The 19,842-nt window shown below is 67.7% G+C and overlaps 1 protein-coding gene across 9 annotated transcripts in view; it reads left to right on the top strand.

Annotated features, from left to right (window-relative positions):
• NFIX (nuclear factor I X) overlaps positions 1 to 19,842 on the top strand; it is a 227,001-nt gene that overhangs the window by 163,881 nt on the left and 43,278 nt on the right. The gene's annotated exons all lie outside the window — the stretch shown is intronic.

Here is a 19,842-nt window from a genome sequence, read left to right as displayed (position 1 = left end):
CCCTTGGGGATAACGCCACAAATTCCAGCGTGGCACTAGGGGGCGCTGTGCTGTGGGGCTGGGTAGGGGGCTCCCCCCTCAGTGCTGACCCACTGCCCCAGCGTGGCACTAGGGGGCTCTGTGGGGGCTGGGTATGGGACTCACCCCCCTCAGTGCTGACCCACTGGCCCAGTGTGGCACTAGGGGGCGCTGTGCTGTGGGGCTGGGTAGGGGGCTCACCCCCCTTCAGTGCTGACCCACTGCCCCAGCGTGGCACTAGGGGGCGCTGTGCTGTGCGGCTGGGTATGGGGCTCCCCCCTCAGTGCTGACCCACTGCCCCAGCGTGGCACTAGGGGGCGCTGTGCTGCAGGGCTGGGTAGGGGGCTCCCCCCCTCAGTGCTGACCCACTGCCCCAGCGTGGCACTAGGGGGCGCTGTGCTGCAGGGCTGGGTAGGGGGCTCACCCCCACAGTGCTGACCCACTGCCCCAGCGTGGCACTAGGGGGCGCTGTGCTGTGGGGCTGGGTAGGGGGCTCACCCCCTCAGTGCTGACCCACTGCCCCAGCGTGGCACTAGGGGGCGCTGTGCTGTGGGGCTGGGTAGGGGGCTCACCCCCCCTCAGTGCTGACCCACTGCCCCAGCGTGGCACTAGGGGGCGCTGTGCTGGGGGGGGCACTGGGGCTTGGATGAGACAATGTTAAAACCCCTTGTGCTAGTGCAATAAAATGCCAGGACCGTCCCCCCCCTTGCCCCCCACATCCTTCCTCCCCACTGCGCTGCCCCCTCTACGCACCCAGCAGCCCCCGAGACCCACAGCGACGGGCCCTGTCTCCAGCCCCCCAGCCCAGCACCCTCACCCCCTGTGGCCTTTGACTTGGGGAATCTGTGAATTCACCCCCCGCCCCCTGCCGTGCCAGTGCCCGAGCCCCCCGCCCCCGGGGGGGCACCTGAACACGGTTAGTGGGGGCTGCGCGCTGGCAGGGGGGGTGACGGCCCAGGAATGGAGACACCACGTTCTTGGTGCAAAGTTGGGGGGGGTCCTGCCCTGAGTTGGAGACGGCTGGGGCTCTTGAGCCAGCCCTGCGGGTGGGCGCTAGGGGGAGAATCGCGGGGGGGGGGGGGTAAGCCAAGAGTGTTGTCATTTCGCACCCGGCACCCCAGCTGCCCCCGTCACAAGTACCCAACCTGGCAGTTTCGGTATCTAGCACCACAGGGTGTCTCCGCTTGGGGCACGGGGGGCTGCGGGTCGGGAGTGAGGGGCACCGGCAGCGCTGGGCTAGCGGGGGGCTGCGGGTCGGGAGTGAAGGGCACCGGCAGCGCTGGGCTAGCGGGGGGCTGCGGGTCGGGAGTGAGGGGCACCGGCAGTGCTGGGCTAGCAGGGGGCTGCGGGTCGGGAGTGAGGGGCACCGGCAGCGCTAGGCTAGCAGGGGGCTGCGGGTCGGGAGTGAGGGGCACCGGCAGCGGTGGCTAGCGGGGGCTGCGGGTCGGGAGTGAGGGGCACCGGCAGCGGTGGCTAGCGGGGGGCTGCGGGTCGGGAGTGAGGGGCACCGGCAGCGGTGGCTAGCGGGGGCTGCGGGTCGGGAGTGAGGGGCACCGGCAGCGGTGGCTAGCGGGGGCTGCGGGTCGGGAGTGAGGGGCACCGGCAGCGGTGGCTAGCGGGGGGCTGCGGGTCGGGAGTGAGGGGCACCGGCAGCGCTAGGCTAGCAGGGGGCTGCGGGTCGGGAGTGAGGGGCACCGGCAGCGGTGGCTAGCGGGGGCTGCGGGTCGGGAGTGAGGGGCACCGGCAGCGCTGGGCTAGCGGGGGGCTGCGGGTCGGGAGTGAGGGGCACCGGCAGCGCTGGCCTAGCAGGGGGCTGCGGGTCGGGAGTGAGGGGCACCGGCAGCGGTGGCTAGCGGGAGTGAGGGGCACCGGCAGCGGTGGCTAGCGGGGGCTGCGGGTCGGGAGTGAGGGGCACCGGCAGCGCTGGGCTAGCGGGGGGCTGCGGGTCGGGAGGGTGATCCATTATTTGGGGTCTTTGCCCAGGCTGGCAGGAGGGAGGTTGTCCCTGAGCAGCCCCTGGGGGGGGGACACGCTGCCCGGGTCGACACTGGTTTGCTGGGGACTGGGCTGAGGAAGTGCCCTCTCGTGCTCAGAGCTGTCGGGGGGGGGGGGGCGCTGGGCTCTGTCCCCAGCTCTGGGAGGGCAGTGGAGTCTAGCAGTTAGAGTGGGGGGCGGGGAGTCAGGACTCCTGACCTCTGTTCCCAGCCCTGTCACCTGGTCATGGTGAACCCTTGGGCAAGTCAGACTGTCTCTCTGCCTCAGTTTACCCGTGGCCTGGCGAGCTGTTAGTACATGAGCCCTGGGAGCAGGCTGGCTCTGGGCTGGGCTGTCCGTGGCGGCCCCGGGGGCTCAGGCTGGCCGGGAGGGAACAGAGGCAGAGCCGGCGCTGGGTGACTTTGGACTGGCAGCCGGCAGGGGGTTGGGGGCAGAGACCAGCTGGGCTGGTGCTCGACCACATCGGCATCTGGTGCCTGTCGGGGTCAGTGTCGTCATCCCCATCTGAAGAAGAAAAGCTCATGCTGCAAAACGTCTGTTAGTCTATAAGGTGCCACAGGATTCTTTGCTGCTTCTACAGAACCAGACTAACACGGCTACCCCTCTGATACTCGTCATCCCCTCGTTTACTGAAGGGGAAACTAAGGCACAGGGCGGGACCAGGGCTTAGGTACTGACACCCAGCCAATCAGGAGTGAAACCCAGGCGTCCTGGCTCCCAGCCCCCCCCTCTAACCACTAGGCCCTGCTCCCCCCCCCCGAGCCGGGGTAGAACCCAGGTGTCCTGGCTCCCAGCCCCCCCCTCTAACCACTAGGCCCTGTTCCCCTCTCAGAGCCGGGGTAGAACCCAGGCGTCCTGGCTCCCAGCCCCCCCTGCTCTAACCACTAGGCCCTGCTCCCCCCCCGAGCCGGGGTAGAACCCAGGCGTCCTGGCTCCCAGCCCCCCTGCTCTAACCACTAGGCCCTGCTCCCCTCCCAGAGCCGGGGTAGAACCCAGGCGTCCTGGCTCCCAGCCCGCCTTGCTCTAACCACTAGGCCCTGCTCCCCGCTCAGAGCCGGCTAGAGCCCAGCGCTGGCTGGTGGCCAGGGCAGCGTGGGCAGGGCAGGGGCTGTGGGCCCCTGGCTCGTCCCGCCCCCGCCCCGCGCCCGCCACGTGCCGCTTTATCGCTCCACTTGTCGAGGTCGCGACCCCTGACCCCGCAGCCTAATCCGTGTCAACAGGGCCCCAGGTTAGAGCAACAGGCTGCGGGGGAGGGGAGGGAACAAGCTCGTTAACCCTTGAGGCGCCCTCCCCCGCTCCCTCCTCGGGGGCCCTGCCCCCCCGGGGCCCGTGGGCCAGTGGCACTGACTGGGGCAGCCTGGGCTGCTGGGGCCAGCGGCCGGGGGCGTCAAAGGGGGGAAAACTGGGCGAAGTGCCTGAGTCGGGGAGCGGGAGGGGCGGGGCGGCCCCCGACCCCCCCTTCTGCCCATCCCCCCCGACACTCCCCTTTATCCACCCCCGACACCCCCCTGTATCCACCCCCGACCCCCCCTTCTGCCCATCCCCCCCGACCCCCCTGTATCCATCCCCGACACCCCCCTGTATCCACCCCCGACACCTCCCTTCTGCCCATCCCCCGACACCCCCCTGTATCCACCCCCGACCCCCCCTTCTGCCCATCCCCCCCGACACTCCCCTTTATCCACCCCCGACCCCCCCTTCTGCCCATCCCCCGACACCCCCTTCTGCCCATCCCCCCCCGACCCCCCCTTCTGCCCATCCCCCCCGACACCCCTGTATCCATCCCCGACACCCCCTTCTGCCCATCCCCCCCCGACCCCCCTGTATCCATCCCCGACACCCCCTTCTGCCCATCCCCCCCCCGACCCCCCTGTATCCATCCACCGACACCCCCCTTCTGCCCATCCCCCCCGACCCCCCTGTATCCATCCCCCGACACCCCCCTTCTGCCCATCCCCCCCGACACCCCTGTATCCGTCCTCCGACACCCCCCTTCTGCCCATCCGCCCCGACACCCCCTTCTGCCCATCCCCCCCCGACCCCCTCTTCTGCCCATCCCCCCCGACCCCCCTGTATCCATCCCCGACCCCCCCTTCTGCCCATCCCCCCCGACCCCCCTGTATCCATCCCCGACACCCCCTTCTGCCCATCCCCCCCCGACCCCCCTGTATCCATCCCCCGACACCCCCCTTCTGCCCATCCCCCCCGACACCCCTGTATCCGTCCCCGACACCCCCCTTCTGCCCATCCCCCCCGACCCCCCTGTATCCACCCCCCGACACCCCCCTTCTGCCCATCCCCCCCCGACACCACCTTCTGCCCATCCCCCCTGACCCCCCCTTCTGCCCATCCCCGCCCCGAAGCCCCTGTATCCATCCCCGACACCCCCCTTCTGCCCATCCCCCCCGACACCTCCCTGTATCCACCCCCGACACCCCCCTTCTGCCCATCCCCCCCGACACCTCCCTGTATCCATCCTCCGACACCCCCCTTCTGCCCATCCGCCCCGACACCCCATTCTGCCCATCCCCCCCCGACCCCCCCTTCTGCCCATCCCCCCCGACCCCCCTGTATCCATCCCCGACACCCCCTTCTGCCCATCCCCCCCGACCCCCCTGTATCCATCCCCGACACCCCCTTCTGCCCATCCGCCCCGACCCCCCCCTGTATCCACCCCCGCCACCCCCCTTCTGCCCATCTCCCCCGACCCCCCTGTATCCATCCCTGACACCCCCCTTCTGCCCATCCGCCCCCCGACACCCCCCTGTACCCGTCCATCCCCCGACACCCCCCTGTACCCGTCCATCCCCAGGTGCTGGGCGTGGGGGTGGGGAGGTTGCAAAGCTGGGGACAGACCCTTGAAGAGCCCCGGCAGTGTCCAGTGCTGCCCCCCCCCGTCTGTCCCACAGCCCGCCCACAGCATGCTGCCCCCATGCCTCTGTGAGCCCCCTTCTAGGAGGGGAAACTGAGGCACGGCCTTGGTCCAGGTGATGGTGAGTGGGAGCTGGAGAGAGAACCCAGCAGTCCTGACTCCCAGGCCCCCTGCTCTAACCACTAGACCTCACTCCCCTCCCAGAGCTGGAGCGAGAACCCAGGTGTCCTGCTCTGTGTCTGTTAGACTTGGGTGGAGGGGCCAGCTGGGCTCTGGGGACGGAGGCCGATGCCCTGTGGAAGCAGGGGGCTGCGGGGGGATTGGGGGGCTGCAGCAGGCTGAGATCCCCAGGAGGGGAGGTGCTGGGGCAGGTTTCTCGAGGGCGGCTGCCCTGGCTGGTGGGGTGCGGGGGGGGCACCGCGGGGTTCAGATCTGGGCTGAGGGGGGGGACACACAGCTAGAGCCCTCCAGGTCCTGTGCTGCTGGGCTGAGGCCCGTCCCGCTCCCTGTGCTGCTGAGGGGGCAGCTCGGGCTGGTCGGGGGCAGGGGGAGTCCAGGCCTCCCCAGAGGACCCTGGCGTCCGGGTCGGGAAAGCGCTTCGTGCCGCGCGGGACCCAAGATAAACAATTGTCTCTTTGTTCCTTTGACCCGCTGGCCCCGAGCCAGGCGAATTCTTTGCGTATTTCCTCTGCTGAGCTCCCCCTAACCGGCCCCTTCAACCGGCCTCCGCGTAGCCAGAGAGCTGCCTGGCCGAGCCCCCCACACCTCGCCAGCACCCCCAGCCCAGCCTCAGCCCAGCTGGGGGAGCAGGGGCTGCGGGTCGGGAGTGAGGGGCACCGGCAGGGCTGGGGGGGCCAGGGCTGGGCTAGCAGGGGCTGCGGGTCGGGAGTGAGGGGCACCGGCAGAGCTGGGGGGGAGCAGGGCCGGGCTAGCAGGGGGCTGCGGGTCGGGAGTGAGGGGCACAGGCAGGGCTGGGGGGGAGCCCAGGGCCGGGCTAGCAGGGGCTGCGGGTCGGGAGTGAGGGGCACCGAGAGCTGGGGGGGAGCCCAGGGCCGGGCTAGCAGGGGCTGCGGGTCGGGAGTGAGGGGCACCGGCAGAGCTGGGGGGGAGCCCAGGGCCGGGCTAGCAGGGGCTGCGGGTCGGGAGTGAGGGGCACCGGCAGAGCTGGGGGGGAGCCCAGGGCCGGGCTAGCAGGGGCTGCGGGTGGGGCGCTGCATGTGGGGCTCAGATGAAGGGTGTCTGAGCTGGGATCTGTGGGGCTGGCGCCTATTACCCGACCTCAGAGCTCCAAGGCTGGGTGGGGGCTGGGCCGTTCCAAAGGCCCCAGAGGGAGCCCACCCACCCACGGGCGTGGCCTAGTGTCCGGAGCCGCCAGCTGGGCACGGCTGTTAGATGTGTTATAGTAGCACCTAGAGCTTCAGCCCAGATTGGATCCCTGTCGCTGCACAGGGTGAGAGGGGAAACTGAGGCACGGCCCAGGACTCGGCCAAGGACACACAGCAGGTCAGGGACAGAGCCAGGCTTCGCCCCTGGGAGTCCTGGCTCCCAGCCCAGTGCCCAGGCCCGTAGACTCACAAAGCCCAAAGCTCTGACACACCCATTGCGGGGGGGGGGGGTGTCCTATTAAGATGATTTTTAACATGATTCTGGCTTAAGTTCCTGCTTCTGGGGTGTCTGTGGGGAGAGGGGAGGGGAGGAGAGGGGAGGGGAGAGGGGAGGGGAGGAGAGGGGAGGGAGTTGGGGAGGGGAGGGGAGGGGGTGCTCATGGGGGGGTTGCTTATTTTTCAGGGTTTTGTTGTTTGCAAAAAGCAGCAGAGGAAAAAACAAAAACCCAGCAGATGGGCCCTTCCCCGGCACCACCCAGCCCTGGGCTGCCCCCGCCCCCGGGGAGCTGGGGTCTAGTAACCCCCCGACTGCGAGCAAAGAGTGTGAAGCAGACAGAGTCCGGGGGGGGGGAGGCCCCAGGCTGCAGGACGCCTGGGTTCGATCCCCGGCTCTGGGAGGGACGTGGGGAGAGAGCAGAGCGGGGCAGCCAGGACTCCTGGGTTCTGTCTCCTGCTCTGCTATTCCCTCCTGTGCTCCCTCGGTGTGGTGAGCTGGGACAGCTGGGCTGTAGTCCCAGGCCTGCCTCACCTGATCCATGACCTCGGTCAGGTCACCTCACTGTTCTGTGCCTCAGTTTCCCCAGCTGTGAAATAGGGTTAAAAATACCGACCTCCTTCGGGAAGTGCTTACAGCTCTCCAGATGAAAACGCCGAGCTAAGGGCAGCGTGTCTTACAGCAGTGCCTGGGCATCCCAGTGGTAGAGCAGCACTGCATGGTGCAGGGCGCTGTACATTCTGTATTAGGTACATTACGGAGTGCCCGGGGCCCCGTGGTTCAGGGCGCTGTAGGTTTGGTATTAGGTACATTATGGTAGTGCCCGGAGCCCCGTGGTGCAGGGCGCTGTACGTTAGGTATTAGGAACATTACGGAGTGCCCGGGGCCCCGTGGTGCAGGGCGCTGTACGTTAGGTATTAGGTACATTACGGTAGTGCCCGGGGCTCCGTGGTGCAGGGCGCTGTACGTTAGGTATTAGGTACATTACGGAGTGCCCGGGGCCCCGTGGTTCAGGGCGCTGTATGTTTGGTATTAGGTACATTATGGTAGTGCCCGGGGCCCCGTGGTGCAGGGCGCTGTACGTTAGGTATTAGGTATATTACGGTAGTACCCGGGGCTCCGTGGTGCATGGTGCTGTACGTTAGGTATTAGGTACATTACGGTAGTGCCCGGGGCCCCGTGGTGCAGGGTGCTGTACGTTAGGTATTAGGTACATTACGGTAGTGCCCGGGGCTCCGTGGTGCAGGGCGCTGTACGTTAGGTATTAGGTACATTACGGAGTGCCCGGGGCCCCGTGGTTCAGGGCGCTGTATGTTTGGTATTAGGTACATTATGGTAGTGCCCGGGGCCCCGTGGTGCAGGGCGCTGTACGTTAGGTATTAGGTACATTACGGTAGTGCCCGGGGCCCCGTGGTGCAGGGCGCTGTACGTTACGTATTAGGTACATTACGGTAGTGCCCGGGGCCCCGTGATGCAGGGCGCTGTACGTTAGGTATTAGGTACATTACGGTAGTGCCCGGGGCCCCGTGGTGCAGGGCGCTGTACGTTACGTATTAGGTACATTACGGTAGTGCCTGGGGCCCCGTGGTGCAGGGCGCTGTACGTTTGGTATTAGGTACATTACGGTAGTGCCCGGGGCCCCGTGGTGCAGGGCGCTGTACGTTAGGTATTAGGTACATTACGGTAGTGCCCGGGGCCCCGTGGTGCAGGGCGCTGTACGTTACGTATTAGGTACATTACGGTAGTGCCCGGGGCCCCGTGATGCAGGGCGCTGTACGTTAGGTATTAGGTACATTACGGTAGTGCCCGGGGCCCCGTGGTGCAGGGCGCTGTACGTTACGTATTAGGTACATTACGGTAGTGCCTGGGGCCCCGTGGTGCAGGGCGCTGTACGTTAGGTATTAGGTACATTACGGTAGTGCCTGGGGCCCCGTGGTGCAGGGCGCTGTACGTTAGGTATTAGGTACATTACGGTAGTGCCCGGGGCCCCGTGGTGCAGGGCGCTGTACGTTAGGTATTAGGTACATTACGGTAGTGCCCGGGGCCCCGTGGTGCAGGGCGCTGTACGTTAGGTATTAGGTACATTACGGTAGTGCCCGGGGCCCCGTGGTGCAGGGCGCTGTACGTTACGTATTAGGTACATTACGGTAGTGCCCGGGGCCCCGTGGTGCAGGGCGCTGTACGTTAGGTATTAGGTACATTACGGTAGTGCCCGGGGCCCCGTGGTGCAGGGCGCTGTACGTTAGGTATTAGGTACATTACGGTAGTGCCCGGGGCCCCGTGGTGCAGGGCGCTGTACATTAGGTATTAGGTACATTACGGTAGTGCCCGGGGCTCCGTGGTGCATGATACTGTCTGGCTCAGGGGGGTGCAGAGTGGGACATGAGTCCTTTCCGCCCCAGGGCACAGCAGCACCCACCCGGCCCCTGGGCAGGGGACTGGCTGGCTTGGGGGGACATGGAATGGGACTTGGGGTCCTTCCCTCAGCCCCCCATCTCACAGCTGCCTGATGGTCCCCATCCCCCCCCCCGCCATTGCAGTTGTGTTTCCCATGGCACAAAGTGCTGTGTCCGACCCCCCGAATCCCTTGTGGGTCCCCCAGTGGCTGCGGCCCAGGCTGCCCCCTCCTTCCCCCGCAGCCCCGAGACCCCCCACTAGCCAGTCCACGTCCAGCCCCCTCCGCCCCCAGCTTGCTCCTCGAGAGGGGCCATGGAGGAGCCGGGCTGAGACCTCTCAAGCTCATTGCACGCACTGGCCCCCGGAGGGTCAGTCTGTGCCTCGGGCAGGACCCCAGCCGGCGCCCCGGGCATGGAGTGAACAGAGGGGGGGTTCCTGGGAGGGGAAACGTTGGTTGCAGGGGAAAGTCCCCCCCCCGATCTGCTCCTCACGTGTGGGTCAGCCGGGCTGTGGCTGAGTTGGGGGGGAGCCCACAGGTTGTAACGAGAAAATTGCTTCCAGCCCCGGAGGCTGCGACTGGGACTTAAAATTACAACCAGCCCCGCACCGGCATCTGCTCGTAAATCTGGGCTGCACGGCCCCTGGCCGGCAGCAGGAAACGCCGCCGGGAGCCGTGGGGAGCTGGGAACTCCAGACACAGGGGGGCGCTGGCCCCCACTGGGCTGCACAGCAGGAAGGGGCCAATTCTCGGTGCCTGGGAGTGCGTAGCCCCCGCTCCCCAGAGCCAGGCGCATTCGCTCTCCTCGGCCATAGGCTGGGACTGGCGCCCGGCCCCCTGCGCTAACCACTGGATCCCACTCCCCCCCCAGTCAGGGATAGAACCCAGGAGTCCTGGTGCCCAGCCCCCTGCTCTAACCACTAGATCCCCCCCCCCGAGTCAGGGATAGAACCCAGGAGTCCTGGTGCCCAGCCCCCTGCTCTAACCACTAGACCCCACTGCCCTCCCGGAGGCGGCTGATAAAGCTGCCTGCTCTGGCGTTGGCTTCCCGTGGGGCACTTGCCTCTGTTGGCTGCGACTGAGACCCCCCAAACTCGTCTCACCCAAGAGCCACTGAACGGCCCTAACACGGCCCTGGGCTGGGTCTCTCCCTGGTGACGTGGTGGGGAAAAGCCCTAAGCCAGCCAGTCCCCGCCCTGGGGCTGGACCGGAGCTGGCGCCCCCTTCAGGGGAAAGGCCCCGTCTCCCGTTCTCCCGCCCCCCCCAGCTGGCCAGGGCCCCACCCTGTGTCCCGCTCTGCAGCCTGGCAGCCCCTTGGCAGCGCCCCGTGCCCGAGGCTCCGGGGTCTGTTCCCACTTGCTGTGAGCTCCCTGCTCTGCTCAGCGGCTGCGGGCGGCTCTGCCCCGGGCCCCCTCGCTGGGTTCGTTTATTGCTCGGCTGGCGCAGGGGCTGGCGCAGGGAGAGCTGGCTTGTGGGGAAAGGCCCCACACCTCAGCCATGGATTTACTCTGGGATAATGTGGCAGAGTGGGGGCTAGTGGCCAGAGCAGGGGGCTGGGAGCCAGGACTCCTGGGTTCTCTCTCTGCTCTGGGAGGAGAGTGTAGTGGTTAGGGGAGGGGAGCTGGGAGCCAGGACTCCTGGGTTCTCTCTCTGCTCTGGAAGGAGAGTGTAGTGGTTAGGGGAGGGGAGCTGGGAGCCAGGACTCCTGGGTTCTCTCTCTGCTCTGGGAGGAGAGTGTAGTGGTTAGGGGAAGGGAGCTGGGAGCCAGGACTCCTGGGTTCTCTGCCACTCTGGGAGGGGGTGGGGTGCAGTGGTCAGGGCTGAGAGCCAGGTGTCCTGGGCCCGATCCGGTCGCCCCAGTGCTGGGGTGATGGCAGGCGGTGGTGGCTTTCTCCAGACTCCTGCCTGGTGTCAGGGAGGGGGTGGGGCTGCTGTTCACTTAATTTAAAGCAATTTGAGTTTTCCACCCTTGGCCTGTTTTCTGGGGGCTCCGGCTCTGCCACCTGGCATGGTGCACCGGGGGCTGAGGGGCGGGCTGGGGGTGCAGTGTGGGACCCCACATTCCTGCTCCTTCATCCTAGGAGACCCCCCAGCCGGATCTGTTCCAGAGCTCACCCCACAGGGGGCTTGAGAAACTGCCACATTCAGCCGGGGGGTGGGGGCCGGAACCGTTAATTCTCGTTGGGTGAAATTACTCCTTTTGAATCGGGGAGGCAAGTTTGGGGGTTCTCGAGAATTCAAAGGGTGGCTTATAAACTGACTCAGTTGAACTGCACTGAAGAATGGCCCCTTTTGGATTGGGGGCGGGGACTGCTAATTTTAGATGTATGGGGGGCTAGAAACTGACATTTTTAAACGTGGGGGGGTCTAGAAACCACTAATTTTATGGGGGCTAGAAACTGCTAATTTTATGGGGGGCTAGAAACTGCTAATTTTAGACCCGAGGGGGGGCTGGAAAGTGCTATTTTTGGACACGTGGGGGCTGGAAATTGCTAATTTGGGGCGGGAAGGCAGCTCAGTGAGACATTTCTCGGAAAGTCGGTTTGAAGATCAACCCCTCACTTCTCTCCCTGCTCCCCCCCATTCCCCACTGCGCTCTGTGCATCTGCTTCTCCGTCTACCTGAGTCCCACTTGCCTTTTACTGGTTTATAAAAATAATCCTCCCTGCTTGGCTGCCTTCCCGGAGTGGTGGAGCTGGCAGCTCGTCGGCACCTGGTCCCCCGCGGCTGGCAGCCCCTCCGGGCGCTTGGGTGACAGGGTTCTGCCTTCACTTCCTGTCCCAAATTGCTTGGGGAGCCTGGCTGGGCAGCTGGCAAGCAGCTGCTGCCTCTCAGCCCAGAGGTGGCAGCATCTTGGTGGTGGGTGGAGCCATCCTGCTCCCCCTGTGTCTGCAGAGGCGTTTGGCAGCCTTCGGTGGGGTGTGTAGGAGACCTGGGACCCAGTGCCTGGCACAGGACAGGCTGGGCCCAGAGCCCCTGTGATCCCCTTTCCTTCCAGCCCAGCTGAGTGTGACACTGAGGGGGGCTGGGAGCCAGGACTCCAGGGTCCCAGCCTTGGTTCTGAGGTGGGAGGGTGTGGCAGTGGCAGTGGCAGTTGCGGGTGGGGTAGGAGTCTGGACTCCTGGGTTCTAGTCTTAATTTTGCCACTAGCAAAAGTTCAGGGGCTGAAAAGTTGCAACCCCCCCTCCCGCTGTGCCAGAGAAGGGGGTGTCCCGGCCCGGCTAGGAATCCCCCAAGAGGCTCCCCGCCCCCACTCTTCATTAACCTTCAGGATGCTGCACTGCTGGTGCCCCTCACTCCCGACCCGCAGCCCCCTGCTAGCTCAGCCCTGTGGCCCCTGCACCGCTGGTGCCCCTCACTCCCGACCCGCAGCCCCCTGCTAGCCCAGCCCTGTGGCCCCTGCACCACTGATGCCCCTCACTCCTGACCCGCAGGCCCCTGCTAGCCCAGCCCTGTGCCCCCTGCACTGCTGGTGCCCCTCACTCCCGACCCGCAGCCCCCTGCTAGCTCAGCCCTGTGGCCCCTGCACCACTGGTGCCCCTCACTCCTGACCCGCAGCCCCCTGCTAGCCCAGCCCTGTGGCCCCTGCACCACTGGTGCCCCTCACTCCCGACCCACAGCCCCCTGCTAGCCCAGCCCTGTGGCCCCTGCACCACTGGTGCCCCTCACTCCCGACCCGCAGCCCCCTGCTAGCTCAGCCCTGTGGCCCCTGCACCGCTGGTGCCCCTCACTCCCGACCCGCAGCCCCCTGCTAGCCCAGCCCTGTGGCCCCTGCACCACTGATGCCCCTCACTCCTGACCCGCAGCCCCCTGCTAGCCCAGCCCTGTGCCCCCTGCACTGCTGGTGCCCCTCACTCCCGACCCGCAGCCCCCTGCTAGCCCAGCCCTGCACTGCTGGTGCCCCTCACTCCCGACCCGCAGCCCCCTGCTAGCCCAGCCCTGCACTGCTGGTGCCCCTCACTCCCGACCCGCAGCCCCTTGCCCCGGCGTAGAGAACCGAGCCCCAGGCCTGGGGAGGTTTCGGCCGACAGACGAGGGGAGCTGGAAGCTTGTTCCCATCTTAACGGGATGAATCGGGAGAAGCTTTGGCAGGACATCGTGTGTCGGGGGCTGGGTCAGCAGCCGGGGTCCCCAGGGAGGGTCTCAGGCAGCTGGTGTGTGGGAGCGGGAGCCCGGCGGGCACTGAGCTCCTGCCCCGAGAGCCGGGGCTGCGGCTGGCCAGACATGGGGCGGTGAGGCAGACGAGACCCCCCCCGCCCAGCCCCCTATGGGACGGGACCCTCCCAGCCCCCTGCAAGACAGGACCCCCCCAGCCCCCTGCAGGACGGGACCCCCCCACCCAGTCCCCTGCAGGACGGGCACCCATCCTGCCCAGCCCCCTGTGGAATGGGACACCCCCTGTACAGACTCTTGGATTCAGACAGGGGGCAGGAGTCCTTCCTAAGAAGAATGGCACATCGCGGGGGCTGGGAGCCACGACTCCTGGGTTCTGTACCCAGCTCAGGTAGGGGTGTGGGGTCTAGTGGTTAGAGCAGGGGGTAGGGCTGGGAATCAGGACCCTGGGGCTGTATTCCTGGCTCACTTCTGACTCAGTGGGTCTTGGGCAGACCTGTTCCCCACTCTGTGCCTCAGTTTCCCCTTTGTAGTGAGCCAGGAGCGTCATGTGCCCATGGAGAGCCCCTGCCTCCCCCTCTTGTGGAGTCACAGACGCAGCCCGGGAGCCCCAAGAATCAGGACTGGCCCCTCCCCCACTCCATCAACCCCCTCTTTGTGAATTGGCCAAGCTCTGGGGGGCCAAAAGCTCTTTGGGCCCCGGCTCTGCCCACAGGGTCAGGCTGCCCGGCTGGGCCTAGTCACCTGCCGTTAGCAGTTCAGCTTCCCGGCCTGCTGGCCTGGTTCCGGGCCTGGCTCGGCTCTCTGGGCGGGTTCTAGCCCTGGTTCCGGGCCTGGCTCGGCTCTCTGGGCGGGTTCTAGCCCCGGGGCTCCGGTTCCGGGCCTGGCTCGGCTCTCTGGCCGGGTTCTAGCCCCGGGGCTCCGGTTCCGGGCCTGGCTCGGCTCTCTGGCCGGGTTCTAGCCCCGGGGCTCCGGTTCCGGGCCTGGCTCGGCTCTCTGGCCGGGTTCTAGCCCCGGGGCCCCGGTTCCGGGCCTGGCTCGGCTCTCTGGGCGGGTTCTAGCCCCGGGGCTCCGGTTCCGGGCCTGGCTCGGCTCTCTGGGCGGGTTCTAGCCCCGGGGCCCCGGTTCCGGGCCTGGCTCGGCTCTCTGGGCGGGTTCTAGCCCCGGGGCTCCGGTTCCGGGCCTGGCTCGGCTCTCTGGGCGGGTTCTAGCCCCGGGGCCCCGGTTCCGGGCCTGGCTCGGCTCTCTGGGCGGGTTCTAGCCCCGGGGCTCCGGTTCCGGGCCTGGCTCGGCTCTCTGGGCGGGTTTTAGCCCCGGGGCTCCGGTTCCGGGCCTGGCTCGGCTCTGTGGGCGGGTTCTAGCCCCGGGGCCCCGGTTCCGGGCCTGGCTCGGCTCTGTGGGCGGGTTTTAGCCCCGGGGCTCCGGTTCCGGGCCTGGCTCGGCTCTCTGGGCGGGTTCTAGCCCTGGGGCTCCGGTTCCAGGCCTGGCTCGGCTCTGTGGGCGGGTTCTAGCCCCGGGGCCCCGGTTCCGGGCCTGGCTCGGCTCTCTGGGCGGGTTCTAGCCCTGGGGCTCCGGTTCTGGGCCTGGCTCGGCTCTGTGGGCGGGTTCTAGCCCCGGTTTGGCTCGGTGGGGCCAGACGGGTTCTGATCCGGGCCTGGTTCTGGTCCCAGGCCCCCTTGGCGCGTCGCCGGCAGAAAGTAGGTCAGCGGCGGGAGCGAGTGGGCAGGAGCCGCCCCCCAGCGCTAATGTGGAACAGCAGGTTGGGCGCGATCCTGCGGTTACCTCGGATAACCTCCGCCAGCAGACAAAGGGCCTTTCACAGCAGCTGGCCCCCTGCCCCCGCCTCCCTCGCAGGCCGGCCCACAGCTGAGCTGGCGGAACGGCCCCTGGCACCTCCCCGGGCGGCGTCGGCCCTTCCTGGGCAAGGGGTGTAACCCCCCTGCCCCCCCCCAGCTGCTCCCTGCCAGGGGGCCTGTGTCCCCCGGGGCAAGGGATGGGTCTGAGTTCCCCTCGCGTGAAAGTGAAGGGGCAGAGGGGGGGCACTGCCAAGGTGCCACCGACAGACCCACAGCTCCCCCTGCAGGGGGCCCAGGGCTGGGGGAGCAGGGGCTGCGGGTCGGGAGTGAGGGGCACCGGCAGAGCTGGGGGGGCAGGGCTGGGGGAGCAGGGGCTGCGGGTCGGGAGTGAGGGGCACCGGCAGAGCTGGGGGGGCAGGGCTGGGAGAGCTGGGGGCTGCGAGTCGGGAGTGAGGGGCACCGGCAGAGCTGGGGGGAGCCCCGGGCCGGGCTAGCAGGGGCTGCGGGTCGGGAGTGAGGGGCACCGGCAGAGCTGGGGGGAGGCAGGGCTGGGCTAGCAGGGGCTGCAGGTCGGGAGTGAGGGGCACCGGCAGAGCTGGGGGGGGGCAGGGCTGGGCTAGCAGGGGCTGCAGGTCGGGAGTGAGGGGCACCGGCAGAGCTAGGGGGGAGCCCCGGGCCGGGCTAGCAGGGGCTGCGGGTCGGGAGTGAGGGGCACCGGCAGAGCTGGGGGGGGCAGGGCTGGGCTAGCAGGGGCTGCGGGTCGGGAGTGAGGGGCACCGGCAGAGCTGGGGGGAGGCAGGGCTGGGCTAGCAGGGGCTGCGGGTCGGGAGTGAGGGGCACCGGCAGAGCTCGGGGGAGGCAGGGCTGGGCTAGCAGGGGCTGTGGGTCAGGAGTGAGGGGCACCGGCAGAGCTGGGGGGGCCAGGGCTGGGCTAGCAGGGGCTGCGGGTCGGGAGTGAGGGGCACCGGCAGAGCTGGGGGGGGCAGGGCTGGGCTAGCAGGGGCTGCAGGTCGGGAGTGAGGGGCACCGGCAGAGCTAGGGGGGAGCCCCGGGCCGGGCTAGCAGGGGCTGCGGGTCGGGAGTGAGGGGCACCAGCAGAGCTGGGGGGGGCAGGGCTGGGCTAGCAGGGGCTGCGGGTCGGGAGTGAGGGGCACCGGCAGAGCTGGGGGGAGGCAGGGCTGGGCTAGCAGGGGCTGCGGGTCGGGAGTGAGGGGCACCGGCAGAGCTGGGGGGGGCAGGGCTGGGCTAGCAGGGGCTGCGGGTCGGGAGTGAGGGGCACCGGCAGAGCTGGGGGGGGCAGGGCTGGGCTAGCAGGGGCTGCGGGTCGGGAGTGAGGGGCACCGGCAGAGCTGGGGGGAGGCAGGGCTGGGCTAGCAGGGGCTGTGGGTCGGGAGTGAGGGGCACCAGGCAAGCTGTGGCGGGGGGCGCCCAGAGGCCGAGGTGACGGGCTCCCTTGCGATTCATTTCCCAGCCGCAGCCTTAGAAGGTGGAAGAGGCCTCCCATCTTGAGCCCACTGCGCCACCTAGGCCTGGCCAAGGGAAGTGCAGCCCCAGTGACTGTCCTGTGGGGCTGGAGCAGGGATGGGGCCTGGTGCCCCCCTGGGGGCATGGCTGACTGGGGGCAGTGCCAGGGACACCCCCCGCCTGCCTGTGCCAGGCATAACCAGCCCTGGGCCAGCCAAGACGGGAGCTTTCCCCACCCCCAGGCCTGGCGAACCCCTTCTGCCAGCCCTATGGCGAGAGAGAGTGGGGCAGGGCCCAGGGAGGCTGCCTGGCTATGGGCACAGGCGCGCTGCTGGCCCCCCACCCCACGCCACAGCCTGACCCGCGGCAGGTCCAGCCCCTGCCCTCAGGACCCAGCAGGCGCCCGCGGGGTCGGTCTGGGCCTGGCGGGCACCAAGGAGGCTGGTCGGGCCTGGCAGGCGCCCACGGGTTTGTTCTGGGCCCGGCGGGTGCCAGGGAGGTCGGTCGGGGTCCGGTGGGCGCCCGCGGGGTCGGTCGGGGCCGGCGGGTGCCAGGGAGGTCGGTCGGGGTCCGGTGGGCGCCCGCGGGGTCGGTCGGGGCCGGCGGGTGCCAGGGAGGTCGGTCGGGCCTGGCGGGTGCCAGGGAGGTCGGTCGGGGCCCGGCGGGTGCCAGGGAGGTCGGTCGGGGCCGGCGGGTGCCAGGGAGGTCGGTCGGGACCGGCGGGTGCCAGGGAGGTCGGTCGGGCCTGGCGGGTGCCAGGGAGGTCGGTCGGGGCCCGGCGGGTGCCAGGGAGGTCGGTCGGGGTCCGGTGGGCGCCCGCGGGGTCGGTCGGGGCCTGGTGGGCAGCACAGGGCAGCACAGCCCCAGCCTGGGGAGCACCCGGCAGGTGGGCAGATCCAGCAGGGGTCCCAGGCCCAGGGCTGGGCCCCCGGGCGGGTCTCTGCTCCCCCCAGCCTGGCCCAGGAAACGGCACCATCTGGGGGCCAGTGCCAGGCCCCTCTTGCGGGCAGCTTCCCCCGTCACCCGCCTCCTCTGCTCACCCCTTCCTGATGCTGCCTTGCGTGTGGGTCAGACCCCCAGCAAGACCCCCCCAGCCCCACAGAAACCTGTCTGTCCAGCCACACCCTCAGATCCCCCATCTGCCTGCCCCACACACCCTCCAGCTCCACCCCCAGGCCCCCCAGCTGCCTGCCCCACACACCCTCCAGCCCCACCCCCAGGCCCCCCATCCGTATGCCCCACACACGCCTCCAGCCTCACCCCTGGACCCCCTGTCCGTCTGCTCCACACACCCCTCCAGCACCACCTCCAGACCCCACATCCGACTGCTCCCCACACCTCTCCATCCCCATCCCCGAACTCCCTATCCGACTGCCCCACACACCCCTCCAGCCCCAGCCCCAGACCACCCATCTGTCTGCCACACACCCTCTGTCTGTTGCTCTCTCTGTCCCCAGCTCTTGGTTCTGTTTATTGGGTTGTTCAGTTGCCAACTTCGAAAAACTTTTATTAAAACCGAGAGAAAGAGAAACTCAGGCTTGTTTGGGGGCCTGTGGGTGCTGTATTGTGGGGCTGTATTGGGGTGTTTGGGGGGCTATGGGGAGCTGTATTGGGGTGCTTGGGGGATGTATTGGGTGTTTGGAGGGCTGTGAGGTGCTGTATTGGGGTGTTTGGGGGTTATGGGGAGCTGTATTGGGGGTGTATTGGGGTGTTTGGGGGGCTGTGAGGTGTATTGGGGTGTTTGGGGGGCTATGGGGAGCTGTATGTGGGGTGCTTGGGGGATGTATTGGGGTGTTTGGAGGGCTGTGAGGTGCTGTATTGGGGTGTTTGGGGGTTATGGGGAGCTGTATTGGGGTGTTTGGGGGATGTATTGGGGTGTTTGGGGGGCTGTGAGGTGTTGTATTGGGGTATTTGGGGGGCTATGGGGAGCTGTATTTGGGTGCTTGGGGGATGTATTGGGGTGTTTGGAGGGCTGTGAGGTGCTGTATTGGGGTGTTTGGGGGTTATGGGGAGCTGTATTGGGGGTGTATTGGGGTGTTTGGGGGGGCTGTATTGGGGCTGTTTGAGGGGCTGTGAGGTGCTGTATTGGGGTGTTTGGGGGGCTATGGGGAGCTGTATGTGGGGTGCTTGGGGGATGCATTGAGGAGTTGGGGGGTTATGGGGAGCTGTATTTAGGGGCTGTATTGGGGCTGTTTGGGGGGGCTGTGTTTCCGGGGACCAGGGCGCTGTTTGGGGCTCTGGCTGAGGGGAGGAGTGCTGGTTTTTGGGGTGCGGGTCCAGCCCCTCCTTGTCCAATTCAACCTCCCACCTCTGCATGTCCCCCAGTCTGGGGGTGACCCCCAGCTCGCCCTGTGGGGGGCAGCAGTCACTTCTGTTTGTCAAGCCCAAGGAGGCAGTTCTAGGGGGTGAGTCCCATTGGCGAGGATTGTGGGGTCCTGAGAACACCAATTACCCGAACCCACCGCCGCCTCCCACAATGCACCGGGGCAGCCAGAGTTGTGAGGGGCCTGGGGTGGGTCTGTCCGTCCGTGCCCAGACCCCCCCTCTGTCTGTCTGTCCCTGTACACCCCTGTCTGTCTATTCATCTATCCCCATATACATCCTCTGTCTGTCTGCCAGCCCCACCCACCCCCTCTATCTATCCCCACACACCATCTCTCTCTCTCTCCCCATAGTCACTCTGTCTGTCAGTCCCCGGACACGCCTCTGTCTGTCTCTCTCCCAATGGGGTGGGGGATTCTCCTCCCTGGCCGTCATTAACCCGCGCTGTGCCCTGGCCTCGTGCCCTAGGATCCCAGCTGGCCCAGGGAGCCCTCAGGGACAGATCTGCCTCTGCCTGTGGAGCGGGTGGCTCTGTCCCTGCCGGGCACTGGCACAGTGGTAGCCAGGTGTTGGCGGTAGCCGGGGGTTGGCGGTTGCCAGGCGTGGGCATGGCAGTTGTCAAGCGTTGGTGGTTGCTGGCTGCTGGTGGTAGCCAGGTGTCGGCATGGTGGTTGCTGGGTGTGGGCGGTTGTCGGGCATTGGCACAGTGGTTGCCAGGCGTTGATGATTGCCGGGAGCCAGTGGTTGCCGGGTGCTGGTGGTTGCCGGGTGTTGGCGGTTGCCGGGCAGCCCGTTGCCGTGCCGCCATCTTAGGCTGGCTGGGGCTGGCGGTGCGGCCTCTCGCTCCGGCTCTGCCGCTGCCTCTTCCCCTTCGTCAAATGGCTGCAGCAGGCACAGGCTGCTCGTAAACCCGGCTGCCAGCGGGCACCGGGCAGTGCCAAGTCTCCTCTTAAAGAGACACGCACGCCCTCCTCTCCGCTCGGGATTAGGGGCCGCCGCAGCCAGCTGGCTGGAGGACGCCCCCCACCTGCTCACTGGGCTGGCCGGCTGCCCTCACTCTGCCCCCACCCAGAGGGGTCCCTGGGGCTTGGGTGCAAAGCCCCCCCGCCCCCGTCCAGGGCTGCCCCCTTTCCCAGAGAAGCCTCTCAGAGTGGGGCTGGGCCCCCTCCTCAATTCCAGCCCCTGGGGGGGGCTATTCCCTGGTGCCCTCTGACCCCCTGGCCCTCCAGAGTCAGAATCCAGCATCCTGACTCCCAGCCCCCCAGCTG

This window comes from Mauremys mutica, chromosome 20 (assembly GCF_020497125.1).
Source record: "Mauremys mutica isolate MM-2020 ecotype Southern chromosome 20, ASM2049712v1, whole genome shotgun sequence".
Classification (NCBI taxonomy): Eukaryota; Metazoa; Chordata; order Testudines; family Geoemydidae; genus Mauremys; species Mauremys mutica.
Note: the sequence above shows the minus strand (reverse complement) of the source record. Positions and strands in the feature narration are given on the sequence as shown.